The sequence below is a fragment of the Lygodium microphyllum genome, chromosome 8 (genome assembly GCF_053477565.2).
Source record: "Lygodium microphyllum isolate KBCC chromosome 8, Lygodium_microphyllum_v1.1.10, whole genome shotgun sequence".
NCBI lineage: Eukaryota > Viridiplantae > Streptophyta > Polypodiopsida > Schizaeales > Lygodiaceae > Lygodium > Lygodium microphyllum.
Window position 1 is genome coordinate 40,168,352 of NC_141142.1, and position 13,684 is coordinate 40,182,035.

The following is a 13,684-nucleotide window of genomic DNA, read 5'->3' on the forward strand; positions in this document are numbered from 1 at the left end:
CTGCAAAGCCCTTAAGTTGCTATATATAAATCTCATCATGCAAGTCCCAATGTAGAAAATCCATATTAATATCCATTTGATAAAGATCTAGATCCAACACAGCAATCAAGGCCAAGACCAAGTGTAGGGTAGCCATCTTGACTATAGAAGAAAAGAGTTTATCGAGTCAGCACCATGCTCCTACTTAAAACCCTTTACAACCAATCTAGCCTTGTATGTTGGCTTAGGGTGACCAAGGATAATCTTTAACTTATACACCCACTTGCATAGCAATGCACATTTTCCCATCAAGCATGGAAACTAAGTCTCATGCACGATTCTTGTGCAACGAATCAACCTCAAACTGCATAGATCTCTTCCAAGAATGAGAATCACCTTATGAATCTTCTCCTCATGGAAAATAACATTATGGCTATAGATAACCTTACAAGCCTGTGAATCCCAAAGACGATAGCCCATCTCATCTACATCCCCAAATCCAAGAAAGATGCATTTGACAAACTCTGGATCCAACTTATCACACTTGTCTTTGGGAATATGGTAGAAAACCTCACATTCCAAGACCCTTAAATGACCATATGACACAAATCATACCTACTTTGTAATTCAACAACCAAAAGCAATGCATGGGAATCTATTGATGAGATGTATGACAATAATAATTGCCTCAACCCAAAAATACTATAGTAACCCTAGCTAATTAAGCATACTACAAACTCTTTTTTAAATAGTCCTAATCATGTGCTGTTAATATCATTCTAGGACAGTGTATATGGGGTGGTCAAATAATCCTTAATACCCTCTTGATCACAAAACTATTCAAATGCCTTAGAGATATAGTCATCCCTATTATTGGACCTTAGGCATTTTAGCCTATATCCAAACTGGTTCTCAAACAAGAGCAACAAAGTGCTAAATTGTGGCTAGAACTTTCGATTTCTACTTAATAGGATAAGCCCAAACCTTCACAAATAATAATCAATAAATGTTACAAGATACTTCATACCACCCAATGATTGATGGGACATGGGACCACATACACCAAAATGCATAAGAACTAGAGCCTCACCCATGCATGTAGAGCTAAACTTTATGTAAGTTACGAGTCTATTAACTATAAAGACAAAGATCACGTGAATCAAAATACAAATAATCAAGAGGCTGAAGATATTGCAAATGAGTCAAGACTTTCATTCGTTTCAAAGCCAAGTGTTCAAGGTGGCAATGCATAAAGATATATATGGTAAATCATCACAACTACTACATGGTCAACAAATCCAGATATAAACAAAAGATAGAGGTTGTTAGCTTTGACATCTTGACTTAAAACAAGGCAACTATAGGTAATCTTCCATGTGAAATCACTAAAAGAAACATGATATCCTGCATCATCCAATTGTCGCAAAAAGTAGGCTTTTGGTCAAAGTCAGTACATGATATAAATTATGCAAAACAAAAGCTATTGAGAAATGACAAACGATGTATGCTCCAGGAAGAGATGTCATGAATCCTATATGCACATTGAGGAGAGTGGAACAACCCAACTTCTATAAAGCATTGTACTTCACTATCACTTTAATAACGATTAATGCAATATCATGATGCTTTCCTCTTTCAGTTAGTGTCATTGTCATTGTCAGTCCAATATACAAGGTTGTCTTTATGAGTCCAAGCTTCCAACTTAGAACCTAATTCACTTGTGTAACTCTTAACCTCAAATTGGAATGGCGGAAAAATAAAGGAAAAAGTGCAAAAAGAATAAAAAGAGAGCAAAGGCATAGAGGAGGCCTCGAAAACTAAACTGAGGCAAAAAGAGCAATTTTAAAGGAAATGCACCTTTAAAAACTCTAAAAACTCTTGTAAAAGAGCGCCAGGCTCCCTCCTGTGCCACTTGTAAAGGAATAGACGAGTATAGGCATGAAGCAAGAAGAGGGAATTAGGAAAAGGGACCTTGCCATAATGGTCAGTCATGTAACAAGGGATGGGCGCCCATGGGGGTTTTAGGGTTTAACGTATATATGAAGTTCAAAAAGTGAATGAAAGCTCATTCTTTGGTGTGTGACTAACAAGAGTCCTCTCTTCTTCTCTTCTTCTTGCTAGTGTGTGTGCTCTTGAGGGAGGAAGTGTCAGAGTGTGAGGGAGTGAGTGAGTGTGTGGAAGTGAGGGATCAAGAGGGTGAAGCTCTTCACCATCTCCTCTTCTCTTTTCCTCTCTCTTCCCTTCCCTTCTCTTACCTTGCACGTGGCTATGGAGAATGAAGCTTGGAGATGGAGGAGGCTTGAGGATTCTTGAGCTAGCATCTAGGATCATGGGGCTACCGACTTGTGTGAGGGAGGAGGCAACTCGTTCCGGCATCAAGGTAAGCTCACTACACCCCAAGAGAATCGACGACGCATCAGCTAGGTGAGAGATAGCTATGAGAGCTCGCTTGGAACGCTTGAAGCAATAAGCGATCCATGGGTCTTGGCGGTTAAGTGAAAGCTGCCACATTTTGGTTCCGTTGAAGGGACCAACGAATTCAAGCTTGAGCCCTCGGACGCTGCATATCGAGCATCGAAGTAAGGGATTCATCCCCAAACCGGAGCTTGAGATAGGTAGGAAGTTTGGGTTCTTTGATCTTCGAAACAAGTAAGTATTTCGGGTTATTTTGTTGGTTTGATGATTAGATAAGATGGAGAAATCATTTCAGTTTTTTGCCTTCGATCGTTGTTGCATTTAGAGTATGATAGGATTAGGAAACCGAATAGGAAAAGCATAGGTTTTGCTACTAAAAAACAGGGTAAAACGGGGCACAAGTCATGCAAAAATGGAAAAAAAAGAGCAATTGGGATGTTAATGTCGGCATGTGAGTGATTGGGGACACCAAAACCTTACCCAGCAAGGGATTTAAAAGTCAAGGGGATTGGGAACATCTCATTTCATGCCCTGACATTCAGAGAGAGTGAGAGAGAGTGAGAGTGTGCTTCCAGCATTGATTCGATTCGATCTTGCCATTGAGGAGCTCTCCGTGCGATTCAGGTACGTCAAGACCTCTTTGTTATGTATTTGTTGTGATCTAGAAGGCATCGTGCTCGGTGGTGACAAAATCATTCCAAATGCGGCCGTCGTCGCGCACGGCTCGGCCCGTCCGAGTGTTGGCAATTCTGGGCCGAGTCCCAGAATCGGCCCTCGGACCACTCCACCAATCGGCCCACTACACTCGAACGCCTTTCACTCGGCCCGTCTAAGTGAAGCATTCGGACCAACTTTGAAATTCGACCCTCGGCCTTGCCGACTTGGCCCAACCCCACTTGGACAAGTTGACATTCGGCCCAGCCAAATTCACCACTTGGCCCTCAGCCCACTTGACTCGGCCCACCTAACTCAACTACTCAGCCTACAACACCATTCGGCCCTCAGCCCATTAAGCCTCGGCCCATTAGCCTCGACCCTCAGCCTACAATACCATTCGGCCCTCGGCCCATTAGCCTCGACCCTCGGCCCTTGGCCCTCTTGACTCGGCCCTCGGTCCATTTGAGCTAGTTACCATTCGGCCCTCAGCCCGTCTGAGTGAATTCACCAGGCCTACAACCCCATTCGGCTCTCAACCCGTCCGAGTGACACACTCGGCCCCTGCAACTTGGACGAATAACCCAAGGATGGACAAGACGGCCAAACGCGGGTCAACAAGCCGCCTAAAACAAAGGAAGAGGGTACGTAAGCTGTTTAGACACTTGTTTTTTGCACTCACCTTGAATTTTTACACCTGAAGTACACTTAAGGACAGTAGAAAGCCTGATTGAGCACAAGTGCACGAGAAAGAACACACGCATTGAGGTGGGGTAGATTGAGGATTGGATGCAATAAGTTAAGGAACTCACCAAATAAACAGCTCAAGGAACCCACCAGTAGGAGAAGATCCCAAGACATAGACGAACAACCAAGGTACAGAGTAGGACCAAGCAAGCAACACTAGAGAAGTGGATCTCACCAGCTTGTGCAACCTGATCGACAGCTTGGTGGAGCATGAGAACGCGATCATGTCAGAGGAAAGCTCAAACCATAGGCCGAACGAGGAACTCGACTTAGGAGTTTTTCCAAAGGTGATCTAGTAGCTGGTAAGTAGCTATGATGTGCACGCTCGATATGAGCACCGCGGTAGAATAGCCATCATAACAGACTTGGAGGAGGAACGAAAGCTAGCCCACAAGGCACTGCAAGGCATAGTGAAATACAACCAAGACTAGCATGCTAGGAGCTTAAGGCAGAACGCAGAATTGCGCGAGGTACAGCGGGTGCTGAACCTGGCAGGTGGAAATCCAACTGATCACGAGAGAGCCCTAGAAGGAAACTTGACATTGAGTGAGCTTCTCATGAAGCGATTGCTTGATAACACCGCAGCAGAGCAGAGTGCTGCAGCCCTAGCGACATCATTACTAACAGGATTAGGAACAAACCAAGGCTCCAAGGGCCAGTCTAGAATCCCAATCGTTGCAAAGCAACTCAACAAGTACCAAACCCACGACGACCCATATAGCTTTGTAGAGCACTTTAAGCAAGTGTGCAAAGCCAACGGCCTCATCGACTTGACTCAATGCTCTCAAGCATTTGGGCTTTGCTTGGGTGACAAGGGTAGGACTTGGTACATGAGTCTAGATGCCAGAGAACGAGCAGATTTTAACTACCTCAAAGACCTTTTCATCAAGAGATTCTCCGAGCCTAGATACTCTGACAATCTGCTAGTGAGATTGATGAATGTCAAGCAGAAGGAGAAAGAGAACATTCGTGACTAAGTCACCCACGTAAGGAGCCTCTTCAAGAGAATCCCCATGGGCAAACGACCTACTGAGAGAGCGGTGTCCACCGTATTTATTAGTGGAATACAGAGCAAGGAGCTGTATAAGGCCTTGGCAGGTAATTCAAGCTTGCAGCGAGACTCGACAACTAGGGTGTTTGAGGAGGCCATTCGAGTGGATGACCAGCTGAAGGAGCGAAGCTCCAAGAGCTCAAATTTAGAAGAAACCAACTTGCAAAGTTTGGAGAGAGCGTCAGCCTCTAGCGAACGATTAGGTCCAATAGCCCAGGACAAGGGGAAGGCCTCTGAGACAAACCAAGACTTGATTGAGGTGAAAATGGAGATAGCCAAACTACATGATGCGTTGAGACGATCAACGTGCCCGCACATACAATGCATTTATTGTGGCGGAAGCCACTTGCCAACTGAGTGTCAAGACCCTAGGTCAAGACCTTGTGCTAATTGTGGTAGATTTGGTCACGACGTTGCGCATTGCAGATTACCAAGAAAACTCCCTTACTCACAACCCTACGGCCAACCATACCTAGCGGAGCAAACCCCAACAATTCTTCGGAAAGGTGGCCCCATTGGCCCTTCCTGCACCTAACGATGTTAAACCGGCTATTCCTAGAGTGGACATAAATCCTACAGGTATACCAAGACCACCTGGTCCCTATATGACTCATCCATCAATCGACGCGCCACTCCACTATGTGGAGGAGCCAAATGAGGAAGAGACTTACGTATACCCATACGTCTCGCACGATGACAAGGGCAACGCAGTCCTTATGGACTATCGGCCAGTGCCAGTGATGGTGTTAGGAAGAGGCCGAGGTAGAGGCCTAGGAGGGCAAACGCAGGATCCAATCATATGTTGAACTTGCAGTCATCCAAGGCATGTCTCATCATGTTGCCTTGAACGGGAGCAACCAAATAGAGATAAGGCAGACCTAAGATGCCCAGAGTGCGGAATCACTCACCTCTTCATTGACTGTCCTAAGCGAAAACCATCCTCAAGTTCAGCCAACGTGCCATTTGTCCCATTAGGGTTGTTCGGCATCGAGAATCTCGATGGGGAGGCCACACCTATCCCATTGTGTGTCATGACTTGAGCACAGACAAGGTAGGACGGCATATTGTTGCCAGGTTCAAGCAACCTCGATGCAGCTCGATCAGGAAGAAGAGCCGTAGACGGAGAAAGAAGAAACCCGAAGCTAAGATCACGCTGAAAATCGAGACTGCCACCACTCTGCTTGCGAGAAAGAAGGTTACTAATGTGGATGTAGAAACCTCAGCCCCTAAGACGGCCAAAAAGGGAAGTGCTAGGGTAGGGGAGTACCCGCATCCTAAGTGCCAACTAGAGGCTATCGAGAAAGTGAAGGAATGGGTAAGAGAGGCCCAAGAGCACCTAAAAGATGCCGAGCCCATCCTAGAGGATGAGATCAAAGATCTCTCCAGCATAAGCACGCAAGTCTCACCCCCTCAACTGAAAGCAAGAGATGCAACTATGCCGCAAGTGGTACTGCTTAGGCAAAGCCTTGATGCTACAGGCCAGCCAATCAGTCACAACCATTGGCCATGACAATCCGGAATAGGAGAAAGGCGAGCAGTCAATGACCTCCTTACCACGCTGGTGACCACCCCTATGACACTGAGCCTCGGAGGCATTCTTAGGTCGCATTCCACCCTATGGCAAGACTTGAAACAGTGGGTTGAAGGATCACGAGAGCAAGCTGCCATAGACCTGTACGATCGTGATGCAAAGTCACAAATACCAAGCCTGACGTTGCACTCTATGCCTAAGTCCTTGCACATTAATGCTTTCTGGGAAGGCACCGAGACGCATGCAGTCCTACCTGTCTTAGCCCTGGGCGACACAACTCGAAAGGGAATTGTAGACACAAGAGCGTGGGTTAGTGTACTGATCCACACAATGCTTTCAGACGTGGGGAAACCTGCCTGTGGAGACCGCCAGGTTCAATGTCACACTAGCAGACAGTACGAAAGTGAAACCATTTAGGGTACTTAAAAACTGGCCGATGAAGATCGCAGGTGTCCAGTTCTCAGTCGACTTTATAGTCATGAAGGGAGTGGACTACGACATCCTATTAGGATGACCATAGATGCGCAATGCCAGAGTCATCAAGGATTGGGGTAACGGCTTAATCTTCCTGAGCAATAGGATGGAAGCTGTGAGGGTAGAGATGAACACGTGGAAAACCTCACCAGTCGACTTGAATGATATCTCTGCTATGCTTAAGGGTCACCCTCAGGTCAAGAAGCCCTATGGGCCCTTGACCAAGTATATCCCATGCCCGGAGGATGAGCGAGATTGGATGCATGTCCTTGCTACGATCGACATGCCATTCTCAAATCATGAGGCATACAAACAAGCCATCCAAAGAGTTGGCACGACAACAGACACACCCTCCACACCAATCTATATGATGGCAGGAACCCTTTGTGGGAGACCTAAGCCTGTCACATTCCAAGTGCCAATTAACAAGAAGGAACTCCAAGAGATTCTGGAGTATGACTGGCACGCTACAGCAGCAAACCTCAAGCCACTCCAGGATCTACTAGATAGACCTAGGTGGCAATGGACCAAGGTGCATGACTTAAACCTCATGTACAATTGGGCTCTTGTCTCTGACCAAAGACAAGAGTTGTGCCAAAACCTAGCGGACGATGAGCAGTCGGACGAAGATGATTCCACGGACAAGTATGAAGACTGTCATTCCTTCAGTGACGAAAGCAAGGGCGAAATAGACATGGTGGAATACGACACTGAGGGTCGAGAAATAGAACAAATACGAGCAGACTCCAGGCCACAAAAAAAGGGTGCCTTTAGGATGGAACAAGGGGTCATGCGCATAGAATGTGACCTTGCGTGGTTGGAACACATAGGAGCCATAGATTTCAAACAAGCAGGCCTAACTCGACTAGGTACGACACCAATGCTTAGAGCAGAGTCACCCTCTGAATTGTGACCTCCAAGAGAAACCACCTCTTCTAGTAAAAACGGTGAGTTCGATTCTGAGTCAAAAGTGAGCTCAGATAGCGACCCGGAGATACCTCGACCATCCAAGATCAGATGCACCAAGGGGGACCTACTCGTCCACCTGAGGTGCAGACGGTTGAAGGAAGATAGAGCAAAATAGCCTAGGGACACACAAATGGAGGAGCAAAGGAAGCCGCAGGATCTCCCGAGGAGATTTACGAAGTTCAAGAAGGGTGACAGGGTAGTGATTCTGTTGGGTGCCAAATGCCAAGGGCAAATGAGTGAACCCGTCGAGGTCAAGGAGGTGAACCTAGCACAGGAAGGGGAGGCATCCCAACCAGTCTTAATTTCCAATGACTTGACTGAGGAAGAGGAGACAAGTCTTGTTGCTCTCTTGCGAGAGTATGTAGACATGTTCACTTGGTTCCTGGAGGAGCTTAAGGGGGTGGATCTGAGTGTAGTGACCCATAACATACCCATGACACTAGATGCAACACCGGTCAAGCAGCGACCATACCCGATGAATCCAAAACACGCTCATGCAGTCAAAGAAGAGATTGACAAGCTTATGAAAGCAGGATTCATCTACAAAATCGAGCACACGGACTGGGTGTCGCCCATAGTCATAGTAATGAAGAAGAACGGAAAGATTAGAGTGTGCATCAATTACAAGGAGGTGAACACTGCCACTAAGAGAGACAATTACCCATTGTCGTACACTGAGCACATGCTCGAAAGAGTGGCAGGCAAAGAGGCCTACAGCTTCCTAGACGGCTTCTCTGGATACAATCATGTGCAAGTGCATCCTGCTGATAGGCATAAGACTGCCTTTGTCACCAAATGGGGCGTCTTTGCTTACATAGTCATGCTCTTCGGGTTTCCAACCACCTTTCAACGCCTCATGTGCACCATATTTAAAGACATGCTTTGCAAGGAATTGGAGGTCTTCATGGACGACTCATGTGTTATTATCACTAACTTCTCGAACGTCAGGGTTATTGTTGATCTTCCACCCCCAATTAACTACAAGGGAGTTCAACGCTTCTTAGGCCATACGGGGTACTATCAATGGTTTATCCTGAACTATGCATTGATTGCCAAACCTTTGTACAAGCTATTGATCGTTTTCAAATGGATTGAAGCATGTCAACGAGTGTATGAGGAATTGAAAAAGGATCTGACTATTGCACCGATCTTACGAGCCCTAGATTGGACCGTCACCTTTCACATACATATTGATGCTTCGAAATTCACCGTGGGGGCAGTACTATGCCAACTTGGCGAACACAACCTTGACTATGCAATGAGCTTTGCTAGCAGACAACTCATTGAGACCGAAATGAACTACTCGATGACTAAGAGAGAAGGCTTAGCCATGGTATTTGCAATAAAAAAGTTTCATGGATCCCTAAGGCCAGAGCGGCCCATGGCATCACTCAAACGCCACCCTCTTGTTTAATCAACCCGAGCCCCGTGGAACCTTGGAATCAGAAGCCGCAACATTTCCCGAGCCTGCCTACTACCTGCTCACCCATGCATGAGCTCCAAGGAGTTGAGCAAGACTATTGGCCCAAACCCCAAAAAACGTTACCTCCTTCAACCCCTACTAATGACGATAAGACTTGCCAAGCCCAATTTGAGTGTAGCAGCCCATCCGTAGCAGCCACTACTCCGACACTTATCCATGGGACTCAACAACCGTATCATGGGCAACTACCACCATCTGTCGCTGCGCTTACTAGTCCCATCAAACCCCAACCACTTACGTGCCTTAAACCATCTTACGAGCGGAAATCATTCTTAACTCTAGCTGCAAGCCTAGCCGAAGACACAGGGGATGACGTTATTTCTTGTCTTAGATGCTTGGATGCCATGTTTATGTCACTAGCTCTAAGTTATGACCGCTTGGACTTGGGCCTACTGCAAGAGCCCTTAACGACGGAAGTTCGCATGATGCCTTGTTCCTGGGAAACATTCGAATTCTCTTTTGTCAAAACACCCCACTCAGCTAACCGAGTTGCTATGCACTGAGATATCAAGAGACCAAGCCCTCAAACAACGCCTCATTACGTCTTACGATAAGTGTGTGACTTCCTCCATCACTGACAAAGAAGTCAAGGAGCACCGCGCAATCAAGACTTCAGAGTACGACCCACCCACCTCATATAGAGTGTTAACCACTCTTTGTGGCCGACCCATGGAAGACCACATCAAGGGACACCCATATCTTGATCGCCTCTTGACCGAGGAGGAGCTCCATGTCGCTAGCCACGTCGATTCCGGTGATTTCCTAACCGTTGTCCTCACTTACATCACACATGTAAGTACATGACCCTTCGCTCTTGCACAAGTAAGCCTTATACTCGAACGCTGAATACCTTGGATCTCCTAACCTTCGATCCTAGAAAGGATTCTTCTCAATCTAGAAAGGGAGAGGGTACGAGGGTAGCATGAAGGTAAATAGGGTGAAGGTGAATCAAATTAAAACCAATCAAGATCAAGTAAACGCAATAAACACCTAAGAAACGGGTGATGTAAGAGGGATGTCACAAACCAAGTCTGAAGATGAGAATTTGTATCGGAGTTTAATGTTGTCCTTCAACAAACATAAAATCCTTCTTTTTTAGCAAATCCTTGTATGTATAATAATTATAGCACTAATGGGAATTATGGTTCATGACAGGAATGAGAGATGTCGCAACAAGACCGGGCCCACCGACTCCCCTTCACAAAAGAAGAGAGAGCACAGTACGGCATCATTCTAGAAAATCGAGCTTACAGACAGCTAAAATTCCGCAGCATTCAGAACCAAGAGAAGATGGTGGCCAAGAAGGATGGTGGAACAGTGCCACCTCCACAAGTACCTAGAGAAGTTTGCACAAGAACCTAACCACACAAAGTGTGTGGAGTTCTTGAGAACGTACAACCCCGACCGAGAGTGTGGAATGGTGACGGTGGGAAGGGGGGACAATGCCCAGCAAGTGCAGGTACCACTAATCTAGGCCTTGGTGGAGAAAGCACTAGGATTGGAACCTAGGGTGAAGAAAAAACGGCACTATGATTGAATATGCCCTGCTTTCCCACAATAAAAACAAATCAATGAGGACTTACGGTCATAGACATACTGCGAGACTGTCCACGTGACTGAGGGTGAGATTGTTGGGAGTCTCTCCCATGGTGGTCATTACCATCCCTACCATTATTATCTCTAACTATCAAAGCATGAGAGGTGTGAGAAGCATCGACATTCTTTTTGTTAACCTCTTCAATCAAGTATGCACCCTCTACATTTTGTAGTTGTAACCCATCAATAGTAGGTATGTTGACACGCATAGCAATATGAAAGGTATACTATGATTCAAGCTATGTAACTAAGGAAATAAGGGAAGAAGAGTGCCCTTGAATTCAATCCCCTATGAAGATAAATGACTAATAATGAAATAAAACTCATTTAAGTGAACTAACGTAGAAGTGCCCTCCTTCATGCGAAGGTCCATGAGTTCCTTTAGCCAATACATATGAGAAGTGGGGCGTTGTTTGTCATAGACATTGTGAATATTTTCCCATTATTCCCATGTAGATTGCCCATCAAAGTCAACATTATAGAATACCTATTTGGAGAGGGATAATGTGATGTGGACTTATATAGCTCATCTAATTTAGCCCAATCCTCTGGATCAATAGGTTTGAGCTTGATACACTTATGTTTCAAAGGCCTGACCTGCATTTTCCATACCAAAACATTCCAAATTTGGGACTTCTAGTAGCTGTAGTTGGTTCCATCCAACTTGTCGATATTAAAGATAGCACTATCACTCAAGTCACCAGTCATAATGAAGGCAAACAAGTGCAAAAATTGTCAAAGCAGGTTGCTATAATTACTGCAAACAACCCTAAAACCACTACTAAATTGGGCAAAAAACAAGGGGTATTGACCAAGTAATGAACTATCCACAAACTCAATGCAAAGAACTATGAAATGAAGGTGATTGATTGCATAAACAGTGTAGTAAACTACAATTACAACATGCTAAAAATGAATTGTGATCTAAGCAACATAGAAGAAGTTAATGTTTGGTGTGCATTTTTAGTCTACCAGGGAGATCTAGGAGATCTAATGCTTGGAGATTGCTTCTAAGTAGTCCCGAATAAGGATTTTGTTTATCTTCTCAGGTTCTATCAATACACAATGCTTTGATTCATTGAGCTTTGTCTTTATCTTGTGTACCTCTTGTTTATCCTTTTTCGTCTCTTCTATCTCCTATTCTCTACTTCCTTCTCTCTTTGATCGCCGGTGGATACAATCTTTCGACTAAATCCCCTCCAACAAGGTAGCCAACCAAGATGCATACATCAATGATAACATCGTGAGACAAAGATAGGTGCCGGCCCAAAAGTAATGTTAGATCAGCACTACATACATAAAGCATGACATGAGCATATACATATCACTAAATCCCATAGTCTCATTTGTAAGATCCTCAAGCTTAATTGCATAACCAAATGCTCAATGTAGCATCCACATACTAAGTATCGGCTTCCACTAGAATAAAAGTCGAATAGCAGATGAGCAAAGCTCAAAATAATATGTGGAAGACATCCATACATCTAAGATCCAACCAGCATATATCTAGGGGTATCCGACCCAAGTGGCTTGCAAATCTTTTACCATAGCATCAAATAATCATATATAATAGTGAATGACAACCAATGTCAAGATTTAAAGCTTCAATCTTAGCTTAAAAGTAATTCGAAGCATAACCAAGCATATAACATAAACAATAAGCATTGATATATCAACCCAAGTAATCGGTAAGCACCTAGGAGCAACATACATGTATTTCACTAATCAAATGAGCTTCAACCCTAGTTATTAAAGTAGTAAACAACCTCCATAAAATTGAGCAAAAGAGTGCTCAGGTCAGTCCCATAGCATTCCAATACATTGGTATAACATCTCCAAGTGATCCAGTATCAATAGACATCTCGAGAAGCATAAGTAACCTTCAAACAATTGAGAGTTGATTTTAAAGATGAAATTCAAGCATAAAAATAGCCGGAGAGACGTAAAAGAGGCGTTTTTGGTGAAATTTTGAATGATCATGAATCAACAAGCTGGAGTTTTACTAAATGCATTTCGATGTTAGAAATCCAACGCAAGTGTCCATTCATCAATTGGAGTTTGTTTAACCCCCATTTAATCGCTGCAAGGTTTAGTGCTATGAAGTAGCTACTGGATTTGAAAGCTAGAAAGCATGTGACAGAGGATGAAGTGATAGATTTCAATGCCAAAAAGTCGCCCATCCAGTCAGATCGCGATTTCAAGACCGTTTGCCCCTCCATCCAAGTCAGAACCACTTACAATCAAGTGTGAATATGTAAATGTGAACTAAATAATTTTGAGGTTAGAGTTTAATCATGGTTAAAGAGCTTATAGCTCATAAAAATCACACGAGAAAGGGAAGGGTGCATTTTTTTTGGCACTCCTTTCTCATAAAAAATGTACATTTTGCACATATTGCCATCTTCCTCCTTCTTTGTGCCATGAGATCTCACATTTTTTCACTACATGATGCTTCATTTCTCCTTCTCTTCTTCTCCTTTTCTCTTATTCCTCTACTCCCTCTCTCTCCTCTTCTTTTCCTTCTCTCTCATTTCTCTACTCCCACTCTCTCTCTTCCTATTCTTATTCTTCTTCTCTTTCCCTCTCTCTTCCTCTTCTTTTCTACTATCTCCCTACTCTTTCTCTCTCTCCTCCACTTCTTCTTCTTTCCTCTTATTCTCCTACTCTCTCTCTCTCTTCTTTTTCTCCCTTACTCTTCTTCTTCTTCTCCTTCTCCTTCTCTCCCCCTTCTCTCTCCCTCTCCTTCTTCTTTCCCTCTCCTTCTCTCCTCCTCTTCTCTCTCTCC